General features: G+C 49.8%; 1 pseudogene; it reads right to left on the minus strand.

The window, feature by feature from the left end:
• Positions 1-5,634: 5,634 nt before the first annotated feature.
• Positions 5,635-17,229, minus strand: part of LOC116095788 — a 20,777-nt pseudogene continuing 9,182 nt past the window's right edge.

The raw sequence follows: 17,229 nt of genomic DNA on the forward strand, positions 1-17,229 counted from the left end.
CTTCTCCCTGTGGATCCCTCACCCTCCTCTTCCCCTCCTCCTCCCCTCCTCCCTGTAGATCCCTCACCCTCCTCCTACTCTGGTCCCCACACTTTAGCTTGCCTTTCCCTCTGCCTAGCTCCATCTCTGCATGGCTCCCTCCAGGGAAGTGCCACTTCTTCCAGGGGGGCCTTCCTTCCCTGGCCATCTCTCCTGCTAGTTTCCTCCAGATCACAGCACTTGTACATCCACACCCAACAGGGCAGCCATGACATCGACCTTCTATTGACTAGACTGAGGTCCCCTTGCTCCACAGTTTAGTCCCCAGAAACTACATGGAACTAGCCAGAGCCGGCACCCTATAAATACGGGGGAGGGGGGCTATACTCTAGAATTCCAGAACTGGGTGGGATGCAGGGAGAGACATCTCTAAGAACCCCTTTCCCCGTGCCAGCTCCACAACACATCATCAGTAGACCTGACCTTTCCCACCGCCTAGAAAAGCACAAAGCTCCCCTGCAGGGGTACACATGCCCTGCCCTCCAGGGGTAGGGCTCACCCGTCTGAACCAACCACCAGGCTCCAGGGCTTCCCACTGACTGACACCAGGGCCGGGGGAGGTGTGGTATGGTCTCTGAGCTCAAGCTTTGTCCCAAGCCCCCAACAGATTTTAATTCCAAGGTTCACAGCACTTCTGCCCCTTCCCAGATAAAAGGCCACTCAGTGAGGACTAGGCTCTTCTTCACAGAGGCAGGGAGCCCTGGAAAGCCTGGCCTACCACACAGTCCTCGCTCTCTGCCCACCAAGACACACAGACACAAACACAGCCTCCGTTCCAGCCCGCTGCTCCACAAGAAAAGCCCATTAATTTAACCTTAATAGGATTTTCAATTCATCACCAGCCCCGGGGGGAGCAAAGAGAGCTGGGTGGAGAACAGAGCCTATCCGCATGCGGGGGAAGCTTGGCCAGAGACTGGCCCGAGTGTGCGACCAGTCCCTGTTCCCTGAGGATCCTCAGACAAGCCACCTCCAGACCTTAGGTTCAGGTAATTTTCTCTAGAGCAGCAACAGCCCTTTCACAGGGGTCACGGAAGAGCATCGGAAAACACAGTTATCTACATTACAATTCGTAACAGTAGCAAAATTACAGTTATGAAGTAGCAACAAAAATAATTTTATGGTTGGGGATCTCCACAACATGAGGAACTGTGTTAAAAGTATGCAGCATTAGGAAGGTTGAGAAACACTGGCCTAGAGGATTAAACCAGACTGTGAAGAAGCCACAGTCAGCCAATACTACTGAGCAGGTCACCACTGTCCTTCTATGCCAGCTGATCCCGGGGTAGCTCAGGCACTTCAGCTCCATCCCCAGACACCAGGAGCTTCACACAACTCCAGACAGGAGCCCACAGACGTATCACCCTCCACGGGATCGGTGTCCTGGATTCCTGGATGCTCGTGGAAGCTGAGCATCTAAAGATTTCAAACCCCGGCCCCGTCAGCAGACTCATGCAACCTCTCAGCTGCGCCCCTGTTCTCAGCTGAGAACATAGTCCAGCAGCAGCAGCTGCCGGCGTCTGTCCTCCGGGCAGATTCCTCCAGGATCGGGAGATGCCAGACGGGGAGATCATGTCTGTGTCGCTCCCTGGTCGTGGCTCAGAACGATGCTCCCCCAAGGCCTGGAAGTGTGGGCTGCCCCAGTGTGGCAAGGAGCTCAGGGTGGGGGTGTGGGGGAGACAGAGCTGTTGAGCAGTGGACAGGATTTTATGAGCTCTTCAATGAAACAGGCCATGGCTTGGAGCTACACAGCTTGAATGTATCATGCTGCCACCAGAAGAGCTGGGAATTGGGCACCCAGGAGGCCCCATGTCCAGTCCATGTCTGAGCCGATGCTCTCTTAGCAAAGCCCATGACCAGCCTGGACTGGCAGAGGGAGGGAGGACCATAGCCAGCAGTGTCCACGGTCCCTGTGTGTGATATCTCTACCCAGGCCCTCTGCAGAACCACCAACCATAGCAGCATCTTAGTCCTGAGCACCAGGCATAGTGACACAGACAGAAGTGGGCGGGGGAGGGGGAGACCATGGGGAAGTGGGGTACGAGCACAGCTTCAGTCACCCTGCACCACCGGTCTCAAGTGATAGAGGATTGTCTTTTTGTCAAAGAACAAGGACAAATGGTGGGGTTTTTTTGGGGGTGGGGCATTCGAGACAGGGTTTCTCTGTGTGGCCCTGGCTGTCCTGGAACTCACTCGGTAGACCAGGCTGGCCTCGAACTCAGAGATCTTCCTGCTTCTGCCTCCCGAGTGCTGGAATTAAAGGTGTACACCACCTTAGCCTAGCCTCCCTCTGTGCTTTTAGTTCATGAACAAACAAAAGCAAAAACAAAAACAAAAACAAATGTGAAAGGAAAGAAGTCAGTCTCCTGCTCCACAAGAGTGCTCTTTATAAAACAGCTTGGTGAACCATACTCAAGACAGAGAGATCTGCCCCTCGACTTCATTCAAAGGGGTTTTAAGACTGAAAGAAAGTTGTCATTGAGAGTATAAAGTCTGCCCACTGTGTGCCACTCCGTCACACATGGAACAGTGACTGCTTGAGCTTCCCCCTTTAGTCAGAGCCCATGCCGCAGGTACAACAGAGAACCAAACCTGAGCCTACCATGCAGACCAGCAAACAAGGACCAGCCAGGCTGAGTGAGGCTCTTTCAGAGGAAGAGGGGGTCGCATAAGTGGATTTCTTCAGTAAGAGGAACCACTAAGGTGTCCTTGGAAAGATGACAAAGAGGTGGCCAAAGGGATCCAGCAAGGCTTGCCGGCTGGGAAGGCATGAAGCATCCCTCCCTTCTTAGAGTGGACATTTCCCCGCAAAGGAGTGAGGGGGAGGCTGGGTACCCAGCTGCTGTTAGAGCACTTGCCCAGTATTCCTGAATCCCCAAGTTTGAATCCCTCAGTTACATAGTGAGCTTGAGGCCAGCTTAGGACACATAAGACCCTGGTTTTGGGGGTTTTTGTTTTTGTCTTCTGTTTGTTTGTTTTTTTTTTTAAGCAAAGGAAAGGAAAGAAAGAAAGAAGGAAGGAAAAGGAGAGAGGGGGGAGGAGGGGAAGAAATACAGACCTGCACACTACAGAGAAAGCCTCCATCTACCTCCAAGGACACCACTTAGACGCGGCACACAGTCTGCATTAAGGCAGACCCAGCTATCTGCTGGATTCTCCCAACTGGAAGCTTTTACTTTCTTCAAAGAACCCCAAGTAGCAGACAGTGGCTCCACCCATCAATGGCTAATGAAAGTGTCTGGTCTCTTCCACTGAGAGGCCACCCGCTCCCTCCCATGCATTCTCTGCTTATCAGTTTCTCCTGATCACCAACCACACACCAAAGATCGAAACAGGACCCAGAGTGCTTGCCAACCCTGGTGCCACACCCCAGTAGCCCTACCCACCTCTGCCTATCCCGATGCCAGCAGGACCCTCCTGAGTAGACACTAGGGGCTCCCAAGAAGTCTACCATTAGCAAGAAGATGAGGCTGTGCCAGGCACCCCTTGCTGCTTCCTCCCCAGCCAAAGGCAGGGCACACGCATGGCTGAAATCCCGCTGGTGGCCCCTGGCCAACTGGCTGCCACTTGCTTATTTGACTTGGAACAGGAAATACATTTTTCTACTATTTACACTGCTGACCTCAGGAATAAACTCGTTATGGCTGCAGCCACATTCCCACACTGTCCTGCTTACATCTGGGGACTTAGGTTGGGACGCGGGCAGAGGAGGTCTGGGGGTGAAACTGTGGGTAAATGTCTCCCTGAGTCTTCTGGGCAGAAAGGACGGAGGCCCACACATTGCTCTGAGAGACACTCAGCCAGGATGCAGGGGAGGCTCACCTGTTCCCCGAAATCACACCTCTTCCATCTTCACAGAGGACATGCGGCAGAGCCGAGCTCCAGGGACTGTCATTCAAAGTAAGTGACACCCGCTCTGAGAACAGCATCATGTCGATGTGACAGCACAACCCCAAGGCGAGCTCAACTGGGGCCAGCCTCACAACTAGATCAGCAACAGCAGCAGTAGCCAGATGTGGGATGGGTCCCTTGGCAGTCTCTGTTTTCCCCAGGGGGTAAGTAGCCACTTGGCCCTGAAGCTGCTGCCATAGCTAACAGGAAAAAACTTACCCAGTAGTTATTTGGGCACTGCTGGGCAGGCTGGGCATCGTTAAAGGACAGGTCTAGAAATCAAAAGAATAAAAAGCCAGATGAAAGCACCAGCAGTCTCTGGTGACACCTTCACTGACGTAAGTGGGGCTTCTGCCTATGTGTGCATGTGCAGGTAGAGGCCAGGAGGCCACCTCTCAAGAGCCATCAACCTTGTGTGGCCTTTTCTTCCAGGAGGGGAGGGGTTGTTGTATTTAGTTTTTTTAAGTCGGGGGTTTCTCTGTGTAGCCTTGGCTGGCCTGGAGCTCACTATGTAGACCGGACTGTTCTTGAACTCGCAGACATCTGCCTGCCTCTGCCTCTCAAGTGCTGGGATTAAAAAAGTATTCCACTATGCCTGATCCCAACCTTGGTTCTGTTGTTGTTGTTGTTGTTGTTTTGTTTTGTTTTTTTTTTTTTTTAAGGCAGGGGATCTGGGAATCATTTATTAGGCTAGGCAGGGATCTCCCTGGCTTCACACCCCCAATGCTGAGACCACAAGCACACACCACCATGTCATGGTTAGTGTCAACTGTCACCTTGACACACACCTAGAGTCACCTGGGAAGGGTGAATCGCAAGTGGGTTACCTCCATGGCGGCCTGTGGTCACATCTGAGAGGTGTTTTCTTTAGCTGCTGATTGATGGAGGAGGTCCCAGCCCACTGTGGGCGGTGCCGTCCCTAGGCAAGAAGTCCTGACTGCATAACAGTCACTTAACCAAGCCAGAGGGGATGGGCCAGTAAGCAGCATTCCTCCATGATTCCTGCTCCAGGCTCCTGCCTTGACTTCCCTCAATGGTAGGCTGTGATCTGTGAGCTGTAGCTAACCCTTTCCTCACCAAGTAGCTTTTGGTCATGGGTTTACTGCAGCAAGAGAAAGGAAACCAGAACATACGACGATATCTGGCTTATTTCCTGGGTGCTGGGACTCAAACTTGGGCCTTCCACTGGGGTGGCAATCACTTCACTTTCTGAGTTGCCAAAAAACAGATTTAATGATTTTTAAAACTTTACTGAAATGAGTAAATGACAGGTCCAAGGTCCGCACACCTGCTTGTAAAGAACGGGAGGGTACAGGCAGTGGTGGCGCACGCCTTTAATCCCAGCACTTGGGAGGCAGAGGCAGGTGGGTTTCTGAGTTTGAGGCAGCCTGGTCTACAGAGTGAGTTCCAGGACAGCCAGGGCTACACAGAGAAACCCTGTCTAGAAAGAAAAAAAAGAAAGAAAGAGCCGGAGGATAAATATGTAGTTCTTGTCTGGCTCAGTGGCTGTTGCCATGGAAAACCAGCCATGATAAAACATCAGTGAATGGGTGTAACTGCATCTCTACAAAAGATTATTTACAAATAGATCATGGATGAGGTATAGCTAACCCTTCTGATTAAACCAGCCAGTCACCTCATCTTCGTCTTTCATTCACAGCATCCTGGTATCTTTTTCTCTTTTTTTTAACAGCAAAACAGAACACTTTATTTCAGTAAATCAGTCCAGAATGTCTAAAAAAGTACATTATCAGTTGGTTAAGGCAACAAGAGCCTCCACCACATTGCCCATGTGTTCCCTCAAGCTCCTTTCTGCTGCTGCTTGAGAGATCTCCATTTCTGTCACTATCAACTCCAGATCTTCCTTCTTGATAGTGACCTTTGCCAGTTCCTTCTCCCGCCCATTTGGCCTTTTGCTCCCTGGACCGTCTGTCTCCAATGACGGACATAGCCGTCTCAAGATTCGAACTCTGGATCTCCTTCTCCTCCGCATAGTCAGTGACCCGCTCTAGGTCAGCAGCACCACTGTCAAGTTTCCTTGGCTTCTCCGGAGGCTGCTCCAGGCCGCTGGTGCTCCGGGCCGCCGGTCTCAGTCTCTAACTCCAGCTCCACATCTCCCTCGGTCCAGCATCCTGGTATCTGATGGACCAGGTCCTGGTTGTCCTCCTCCTATACACCATCTCCGCCTTCCCATCCATAGCCACTGTGGCCATCCAGCCCTATCCCCAGCACCTGAACTACCCCAAACCTTCTGTGCTGCTCAGTTTCTATCACATAATACCAGAGATAACCAACTTACAGAGAAAAAGGGTCTCTAGAGGTTCCTCTTGGCCCTACAGCTGGACTACATTTCCCAGCCTCCTTTGGAGTGAGCAGAGCCACGTTCCTGAGTTCAGCCCATGATCATTTGGCTCCGTGGCTTTGGAACCTATAGTATGGTAGCACATCATGGCAGAAGCATGTAGTAATCCAGAAGCACCCATCTCTGGGGTAATAATAAAGGAGAGAAAAGGAAAGGTACTAGGTCCCTCTGTCCCTTCAAAGCTACACCCCAAAGACCTAAATACTACCCCCACAAGGGGTGGCATTTAAAAAGTGCCATTACCTCCCAGACATACCTTGCTGGAACCCAAACCTTCTATACATGGACTTGGGAGGATGTGACAGTAACTTCCCACTTGCAGCCTGTGGTCCATCTCTCCTCAGAAGCAGAACTCCCTGATCACGAACACCGCCCTCAGCTCCTGCATCCTGGGCAGTTTCCCCATAGCCTTTCACCCCTGGGTTCTGCTGTTAATCCAGCCTCAGCTCACTGCCCTCCCACTCCATGCACAGCTGTAACGACATGTACCCCTGCCCCATGCAAGGGACTGTTCGCTTCCCCTGGCCAAATCCTAACCATCCTGTTTTGCGTCTAATGTCACCTGCCTTACTAAGCTTTCAGAGATGCTGCATGACACCCCCAGCTGACCACCAACACAGAAGCAATCACACCGAGACACATCCTTGCATACTTTGACAAACCCATTGTTTTTTCTTCCTGAGTACACAGTTGGACTACATTTCCCAGCCTTCTTTGGAATCTGCAGGGTCAAGCTCATGAGTTCAGGCTGAAAGAGGGAGGGTTCAGGCCTGACCTTGAATTCCCATGGGATGCTATGTGCTCACTCTCCTTTTCCTGTCAATAGCTGAATGGAGAGAGTGCAGAGGACCCATAGGATTAAGACCTTGAAATCGTAGTATTGTTTGTTTCAAAAGTTGGCCTTCCCTTACTAAGCTAAGACTCTACTTGTTCATCTTCCCCTAGACTGTAAGATGCATGAGACCAGAGACTTGGTTCCATCACACAGCATTATGTCCCATGCAGAGGGATTGGAATAAACACTTCTTGATTGGATGAATTAATGGATGCATACAACCTTAATGGATTCCTGTGGAGACATTGCAGTGCCTCATGGCCCACACAATCCAGGCTCAAAGTAGTGGAGAGACAAGGCACGTGTCCACAAATGAGGAAGGAGCTGAGAGATGTCGCCGTCGGAGGCTGGGGGTAGCAACCATAGGAAGAGGGCATGAGGTTGGGGTAGTGTGAGCCCCAGGCTGGGAAGCTGGAGTCCTTAGATCTGGGACCAGTTTAAACTTCTGAGTCTAAGCATGGCGTCAGTAAGAAATGTCCTCTCCCCCCACCCCGGTCTCTCTCTGTCTCTCTCCTTTTCTCTCTGTCTCTCCCTCTTTCTCTCTGTCTCTCCCCCTCTTTCTCTGAGCCTCAGTTTCCCCTTCAGCAAAAAAAGACGATGGTTTTGAATGTTTCCTAGTGGTGGGCCCCTGGACTGTATTAATCATTACTCTTGCTGCCATGACCAAAACGGCCTGCTACAAACACCCTGGCTCTCGAAGGATACCCTCTGTGCTGGGTTTCAGAGGCTCTTGTTTATCCTGGTGGGTGGTGGAGGGGCCGGGAGCAGAGATGAGGCAAATGCCCTCACCCCAGCACTCAGCCTGCTTTCTCCACCACCACCTTTATTCCATCTGGTCCCCATGCTGGAGGGTGGTGCCACCCACACGTTGAGCAAATCTTTCCCGCTCAGTTAATCCTCTGGAACGGCTCTCGCAGACACACCCAGAGGCGGCCTCCCCATCTCCTAGGAGATTGTAAATCCGGTCAAGTTGACAATGATGATTAGCCATTACATACAGCCCCAGAATCGTCTCAAGGGCCTCGAACTACAAAGCAGATAGGAACAGAGGGTGTGGAGGGGCTCTCACTAAAGCTGGGGCAGGGCAACAGGGCTGAACCCAGGCCTTTTCTTCAGTCACCTTCCCGGGTTCTTATACTCCAACCTTTCACCCAGCCTAACGTTCTTCCCCAACTCTTAGCCTACCAAGAAACGTCTAGAAAACTCTACCAACCCCTCCCCCACTTCCATTTGTATATCTCCAGTGATAGAACTCTGCCAGGCCTGGGCAGATCTGAATGACCCACCAGGACATGGACCCTCTGTGCCATCAGCTGAGATGAGACCAGAAAACGTAGCATCTGGAAGAGAAGGTGGTTGCACTCAGGTGCCGAGCAGGTGTGACTGAACGGATGTCATCGATAGGAGGCATGTGACCCAGTAGGTGAGCCTCTTACTACGGCAGGAATTTGAAAGCTAGGCTAGAAAGAGTTCCTCTGTCACGTGCCCAATGCCATGTAGCCGGCAATTGCAAGCTAGGAGCCAAATCCACCCAACCCTCTGCTCTCAACTGATTCTCTGATGTGGAAATTTAGCTGAAACTAAAAACAACCCTTGCTGAGGATGGCCCGCAGATAGCATGCTCACCTGGCCCTGGGGTCTAACCCTGGCCTGGTGTAAACCATGCCCAAAGGCATACACCAATAATACCAGCACCAGAGAGGCAAGCAGGACGATCGGAAGTTCAAGGTCAGCCTTGGCTTAATATTGAGTTCAAGGCCAGCCTGGGCTACATGAGACATTGCCTATAGATACCTAGATAGATATATGGATGGATGAATAAATGAAACAAGATAACATGATGTAGGGTAGTATTAATAAAACAAATATAATTAAGGACCTAGGGAGATGGCTGTGCAGTTAAGGACACATACCACTCTTACATTGGAGAAGAATCCAAATTCAGTTCTCGGTACTCATGTAGGGCCGGCAACAACTTGTAACTCCAGTTCCAAAGGATCAAACAACATCTTCTGGACTCTGATGGCATCTGCACTCACCTACACTATCCAAATACACACACACACACACACACACACACACACACACACACATACACATCATGCACATAATTTGTGAGGCAGAGGCAGGCGGATCTCTGTGAGTTCCAGGCCAGCCTGGGCTACATAGTGAGACTCTGTCTTATAAAACCAAAAATTAAAAACAACATAATGACAGTCAGTGACCTTTGACACCTGTATGACAACTGCCATACCCCAAGTGTTTATAACAGCACTTTTTATAAACGCTTTGTTAATTTGATCCTTAGACAGCTCTAGGCAAGCGACTCCATCGTTGTCTCTATTTTATTGGTGAGGAAAATGATATAGAGAAAGCAAGTCATCTAGAAGCATTTACACAGCTGCCGAGTGGTGGAGTTCAGGTGTGAGCCCAGGCTGGCTCTGGAGCTGTATGTGGCAGATAGCACATGGCATTTTCCATGGAATTTATTTATTAATTTATTTGTCTATTTATTTATTTATTTATTTATTTATTTATTTATTTGGTTTTTCAAAACAGGGTTTCTCTGTATAGTCCTGGTTGTCCTGGAACTCACTCTGTAGACCAGGCTGGCCTCGAACTCAGAAATTCACCTGCTTCTGCCTCCCAAGTGCTGGGATTAAAGACATGCGCCACCACTGCCTGGCTCCATTCTTTTTTGTTTAAGACCTGTTTATTTTTTATTTTATGTGCATGTCTGTCTATACATTGCCAGCAGAGTCCAGAAGAGGACATCAGATCCCCCGCAAGTGGAGTTACCTTGGTTATGAGCTGCTATGTGGGTGCTGGGAAAGGCACCTGGGTCCTTCACACGAGGAACCAATTCTCTTAAGCATTGAGTTATCTCTCCCGGCCTCTGCTCCATTCCAATATACACAGACCTCGAATCACAGGCCAGCACGTGTATGCTCACTGATCACCTCTCAAACCCCTAATGAGCAAAAAGAATTCCATAAAAATCAAATAGCCGCTCACCCACAAAGCAAAGCACTCGGCGAGTCAGCGACAGAGGTGTCTGTCCTCCACCCACTGAAGCGTATACTAGCCTCACACTGCACAGTAGAAACCAGTGGCTTTCCTCCTCAGACTAGGCACAAACAAGGCAGTTCTTGGCAGGGGGATGGGGGAGGGGCTGTTTGTTTGTGATTGCTTTCCCTATGTAGCTCAGGCTAGCCTGTAACTCAAGATCTCCTGCATATATGTACACACACACACACATACATAAATAAATAACTGATTTTTGACAAAGGCTCAGAGACCATTTGATGGAGGAAAGCCAGCTTTTCAGCAAATAGTGCTGGAATAACTGTACACCCACATTATAAAAGGACAAAGAATTTACACCTAGGCCTTATGTTACCTTTTTACAAACATTAGCTCATGGGCCTAAACACAAAACTGTAGAACTCCTAGATGATTTATGTCAGAGAAAAATCTAAATTACCTAGGGCTTCATGGTGAGTTCTTAGACACAGCACAGTTTTAATGAGGAAACGTATAAATCCATCATTAAAACTGAGCTCCTCTGGCCAGGCATGGCTGTGCATGCCTGCAATTCTCATACCTGGGAAGCAAGGCAGGAAGTTCAAAGACCAGGGTCATCTTTGGCTACATTCTGAGTTTAGCCTTATCCTGGGCTACATGAAGCCCTATGTCAAAAAATAAATTAAAAGTAATAAATTATTATTATTATTATTACTAACTAATAAAAAGCAATTTTTTATCATTTCTTCTGGGTGACAGTGTTAAAGAGAATGAAAAAGAAAATGGAATGTGGCTGTTTATATGCCTGTAATCCCAGCATTCAGAAGGCAGAGGCAGGAGGATTGTCCAGAGTTCCAGGCCAGGCTGGGCTATATATATCAAGAGCCTGTCTCGAAAAGAAAAAGAGGAAAGAAGAGAGGGAGGAAAGGAGAAAAGAGGGGGAAAGGGAATAGGGGGAGGAAGAGAGAATTCTGGGGAGGGAATCCACAGATACAGATGGCAAATACGCATTTGAAAAGATATTCCATCTCATCCAGCACTAGAGCCTTAGAGCAGCTGAAATGCTAAGATTGGATGTCAGTGAGTGCTGGTGAGGGCTCAGAGCAGCATCTCATCATGCCTCACAAGACTCCAGCCAGAGCAGTGCAGGGCGCAGCCTGACTCCAGCCAGAGCAGTGCAGGGCGCAGCCTGACTCCAGCCAGAGCAGTGCAGGGCGCAGCCTGACTCCAGCCAGAGCAGTGCAGGGCGCAGCCTGACTCCAGCCAGAGCAGTGCAGGGCGCAGCCTGACTCCAGCCAGAGCAGTGCAGGGCGCAGCCTGACTCCAGCCAGAGCAGTGCAGGGCGCAGCCTGACTCCAGCCAGAGCAGTACAGGGCAGTAGAGACACCTTAGAAGACAGCTCGACAGATTCATGCAGAAGAAAACAGAGTTTACCGTCAGGTCTGGCCATCACGCTTCTGAATATTCGCCCAAATGGGCAGAAAAATGTGACCCAAGGAGAATGTGTGCCACCAGTCACAGCACCCTTACAGATCAGCCCTTCCCCAGACTGGCAACAAACAAGGTGCCTCTTTAAAAGCAGCTAGAAGAACAGTGGTTCCTTCATACAACAAAACATCACTCGGCAATAAAAAGACGTACGCAGTCTAAAGCCATGGAGACCCTCGAGTCACGCTGCTAAGTAAAAGAAGCCAGCTAGATCCCTCATCTAAAATGTTCTTCAACCTCCCCCAGATAGCATCACCGGCTGAGGAACACATGTCCACACACATGAGCCTGTGGGGGACATTTTACATTCACACCATAACATTCTGCTGGTCCCCGCGGACTGATATCCATCTCATCACACATCTCATCCTATCTCAAAAGCCCCCGTAGTCTTACAATCCCAGTACAGTTCCAAAGTCTCTTCTGAGGCTCAAGGCTTTTAGTAAATACCTACAAAAGAAAAACCAAGTCACACTTGCCCAGTATACAGTAACACACAGAAAGCATCTCCACTTCAAAATTTAAAGGATGATAAAGGAAAGATCAGCTAAAAACAGAGCCAAAGCCCAGCAGGGATAAGCACCAAACCATGGACCTCTATGTCTAGCATCCAGGGTTTACCATGACATTATCCAAGCTTCAATGGGCTTGGCTAGTCCTGGTCCCCCTGTTCTCCCCCTCTCCCTGGGCTGTCTCTCCTACCTACAGCATTTTCTCAGAAGAGCCTGGCATCTACAACAGCCTAGGCTCTCCACTGGACCTTGGGATTCACAGTTTCACATATCTGCATCTCAGAGCCTTCTTGCAGAAACCCCAACCCTGCTGCACATCTCCTGGCCCCACAGGCTTTTTCTGGAACCCTGAAGCAAGCCCCCAGGACCCCATCATTCTTGCATTCTGCATACCTTAAGATTAGTACTGTGTAGATGACACTAAGTTCAAGACGCAGCCTGGCTCTCTCGGACCACACGGCAGTCAACTCTGTGTGCCTCCCCAGCTGAGTCCTCCTGAGGTATTTCCCTACTTTGTCCACAGCTTTAAATTCACTTCCTCCTTTCCTTGACAAACTGCCCATGTCCCACATCTTTCTGTTCAGAATTCTCATTGAAAACATAGCTAAAGGCACTGAGCGATAACCATGCCACAGCCCGACTATCAACATTACCTTGGGATTTCCTCCAACAAACAGATTATCATTTTACTTTTAAATTCAGCCTCACTGGGGTTTTCAGGATCTAGACAGCAGATGACTTGATGAGATGTAACCCACGTGGCCTCTGGCCCACTTCCCAATAGTCATTTTTCTTTTCTAAGGCCTTGAGGACAATCCTTTCTATCTGCACTTCCATTAGCATTGCAGTCTTCTGAGCTCCCAACAGAATAGCCCATCAAGCTTACCACATTCTGGAGTGTGCTAGGCACTTCTGTCTTGCCATGGCATGATACCTGACAGACCAGCTTAGGGAGGAAGTGTTTATTTTGATCCATACTTTAAGTCCACCACGGCTGGGAGAGCACATGTCTCAGTTAGGATTTCTGTTGCTGTTATAAAACACCGTGACCAAAACAACTTGGGGAGGAAAAGGTTTCTTTACCCTTAGGGATCTACAGTACAGCCCATCACTGAGGGCAGTCAGGGCAGGAACCTGGAGGCAGGAGCTGATGCAGGAGCCACGGAGGGGTGCTGCTGACTGGTTTGCTCCTCTTGCTTTCTTATAGCACCCAGATTGGACCATGGTGTGGCAATACCGGCAGTGAGCTGGACTTTAATACAACAATTATTAATCAAGAAAGTATACCACAGGCTTGCCCACAGGCTATTACGGTGGGAGCATTTTCTGGATTGAGAACATGACTCCAGCTTGTGTTGAGTGGACATAAATCTAGCTGGCACGCCACGACAGCTGTGTTCGGGCACTCCCTCCTTTCTCTTCCGCCTGCGATGGGATAGCCCATGGGATGGTGCCACCAGCATCCAAGGAGCATCTTCCCTCCTCGGGCAAACCTGTGGAAATGTTTCCATGGAGACTCTAAGTTCTGTGCAGCTGAGCAACCATCAAGATCTACACTCATATGAGGCTTCTTTAGCCCCAGCTCTACACTCCTCCCACTGGCCTCCTGCAAGCCAGCTCCAAAGGCTTCAGAGGGACATGGTCTTCACAGCACTGATCCAACTCCCAGCATTGGAGCAGCCAGTCTTTTAGTATTAATGGATTTTCCCATTGTCATGACATAGTATCTGATAGAAAAAGCTAAGATATAAGATAGGACTTATTTTGCTCATAGTTTTAAAGGACACAGTCTCATGTGGTGGAGAAAGCACAGCAGCCCAAGTGGCTCAGACTACAGCAGGCTGAGGCAGGAGGATTGCCATACATTTGAAACAGGCCTAAACTACATAGTGAGACTCTGTTTCACAAAGCCAAGGAAAAGCCTTTAGACCCTAGCAATTAGGAACAAAGAGCCAGGCACTTGTGTCATACCAACCAATCAGAGCCAGGTACTTAAGTCATGCCAACCAATAAGAGATAGGCACTTAAGTCATACCAACCAGTCACAGCCAGGTACTTGGATCTTGAAAGCCTGTTAGAGACAGGCAGATGACTCTCGGGAGACATTTAGTCCAGATGTGCTTGTTGGCAGGCTGTCCCTAGGGTTCTCCTGAGGTGGTAGAGACCCCTGCATTCTCAACCTGGCTTCCACTGAAGCAGGTGGCCATGGGATATTTGAATGAGAAGCCCTCCCTCCCCTAAGAGACCACAGGGGAAAGCTCTCAGGGCCTGAGGATCAGCTAGTGTGCACATGCCAGGCCCCTGTCACTCTTGGGTCTGTTTATAGGGGACAGAGAAAGGGGCAGTGGAGCAGACAGCAGACATGGGGCCAGACAGTTCCCCAGCCTCCCGGCCTGGTGCTTGCCTAACTGGGCGGATGAGCAAGTCTGTTTGACAGGTGGGGTAGGCAGGTTCACAGGGTGAGGGCACAGCTAGTGTGGGGCAGAGCAGAGCCACAACTGACCTCTTTACACCTTGGGGCTCAGGATTCTCCAAAGAAGTGAGGAAAGAAAAGCAACAGCTGAGAGCCGGGCGCAGGCGTGCCACAGAGGGTCTTGCAGCATGTCTACCTGGGTGGCTCAGCCAGACTGGCTGCTGCAGGCCTAGCGCCTGCCTGTCCCTGTGCCCCACGGTTGCCATGCCGACCCCTCGGCTGTGTTTGTGGATGTTGTATTTGATTTCACAAGTTTGGAACTCCAATTACGTCATTTCGCAACACAAGGTTGCCATGACAGCGAGCCCATGTCCCTGGGTGGCTCACACCTTGGTAGGAAGAAGAGGGGCCCAAAAAGATTCCCCCCCCCAGCACATTTCTACTCAGGACCCCCTGGAGGCATGAGGAAGGGGGAATTGCTAGGCCCCTCACAAATCTAACAGCATCTACATCTGGGGAAACTGAGGTCTGAGGGACACACATCCCCCAACCCTAATGCTTTACTCCCAGCCAAAGAAGGTTTTCACACCTGGTTGACAGGGGTGGAGAAGCCTGACACCAGGTCCCCAACAACCAACTTGGCCATCTGTCCTGATGCTCTCCGGGGCTCCCAAGTGGCATCCACGTTTATGCTATTTCACACAAACCACACACACACAGAGGCTGGTGTGAGGCAGCTGTGTGGCTAAGAACGCTGGCTTTGGCGTTGGGCCTGGGTTCAAATGCTGGCTTCCCACTAACCGAGTGTGTGGTCTGAACAAGCAAGCTGCCAGCTGAGCATCCACAGAGGGGAAAGCAAGTCGGTCCTCGCACCTTTGGGCTTGGAGGGCTCAGTCGGTGCACATGACATGCCTGTTACAATGAAGGTGCTGAGTTCATTTCTTCCCTTGCTTCCTTCCTTCTCTCCTCCACTCCCTTTTTCCCTTTCTTCCATCCTACTTCCCTGTTGCTGTGAGTTCTTGCTGTGTGGCATCGGGTAGCTGACCTTCCCTTTCTGATCCCCAACACTAGTCACAATTCTTCTTCCAAGCCTATTTTCTTATAACTAATTTCTCCTCACCTTGATCCTTATCTCCAATCACAGCTTCTAGCTGCTGGCTTCCATCTACCATCAGGTCAAGTGTCAGGATCCTGGGCACAATTCAGTGTCCCAGGATAACGCTGGTGCATCTGGTCCCCTCTTCGTGCCTGCACAGGCAGCAAGTGCATGAATGTCCCCCTGCAGCTCTAGATGGGGACTGGACATCCTTTCTCTGCCTTGATGCTGCAGGAGGGCTCAAAACTCTGGACACCGTCAGGTTTCTGTCACAGCTATCCTTGCAAAGGATGTGTTTCCAAACTTTGGGGAACTGGGCTCTTTACCTTCCTATTTTGTAAATGACAGACGTAAGAACCATGGATGAGGAGCAATTTCAAAGTTTTCAGTGACTGTGAATTGTAATTGTTATCCTCTTGAAACACACATGTGCTCATGTTCACACATGATGAGAAAGGTAGAGAGAGCAAGGAGCTTTCTATGTGACGGTTATGCAGTGGACTACTGTCCCAGGTCTGGGTGAGGGGTGTGCTGGGGTGAGCAGGGAGCTTCATCCAATACCTCCTGCCATCATCTCACTCCCCGGCCCCAAGACCCCGAGTCAAGACAACACTGGCTGCCTCCTGACCACACACTCCCAGCTGGCATGACTAGAGTTTTCTGCAAACCTCCATCTGTGCCCCATGAGACACACTCTAGGCCAGTGTCCAATTTGTATAAGATGTATAATGTATTGATGCTCTTTAGAAGTAGGCAGTCCCTTGGGCCTTTTCCTTTCACATGTTGCAGGATGAGCTGGGTGGGGTCGTGCCCTGAGAACACCTGCCCCTTAACTCTAGCTCTTCTCTTCCCTTTCACCACAAGCCTTGGCGCCAGCATTAAGCTTCCAGAGACTCACTTTCTCCTTAAACTCTATAGTCTGTATTTCTTTCTGCCTCGCTTGCTCTTTTTCATTGTGGACCTGCATAAGAGTGGTCACTAATTACATGGCCAGTAGTAGACTGTCTTGAAGTCTCCTCTGGCAATGAAATTAGCCCCAAACTCTTTAGTTTAGACTCAGACAGTCAAAAAAAAAAATTCAAAGCCATATTCAGTTGGAGTAATGTTTTTGTGCACTGTGTAAAAATTATCTTTATATCATTCAAGTGCTGATTTCTTCTGAACTGGCGGAGATCAGATTACAGGCTAGATTTTGGTATTGTTAAGCATCTCCTGCCTTAGTATCTCATAAACAGTGTTTTTCATCACCTTCTGATTGGCTAAAATAAAAGGCCTATGCTCTACACCAAAAAGCAGAATAGTAAGGTGGGACTTTGAAGAGAGAGAGAGAGAGAAAGACAGAGAGAGAGAGAGAGAGAGAGAGAGAGAGAGAGAGAGAGAGAGAGAGAAACTCTGGGAAGGCATCAGACATGGAGGAGTCAGCCAACTGGACATGGAGGAAGATGCAGGTCAGGAAAGAAGGAGAGGTAACTAACCAGCCATGTGGCAGAGCTTAGATTAGTATATGTAGGGAGCTGCTTGGATACAATCGTCAGCTGCGGCCGCTTAGACGATTGTATCCAAGATGGCGGA

The sequence above is a fragment of the Mastomys coucha genome, unplaced genomic scaffold, assembly GCF_008632895.1.
Source record: "Mastomys coucha isolate ucsf_1 unplaced genomic scaffold, UCSF_Mcou_1 pScaffold18, whole genome shotgun sequence".
Lineage (NCBI taxonomy): Eukaryota > Metazoa > Chordata > Mammalia > Rodentia > Muridae > Mastomys > Mastomys coucha.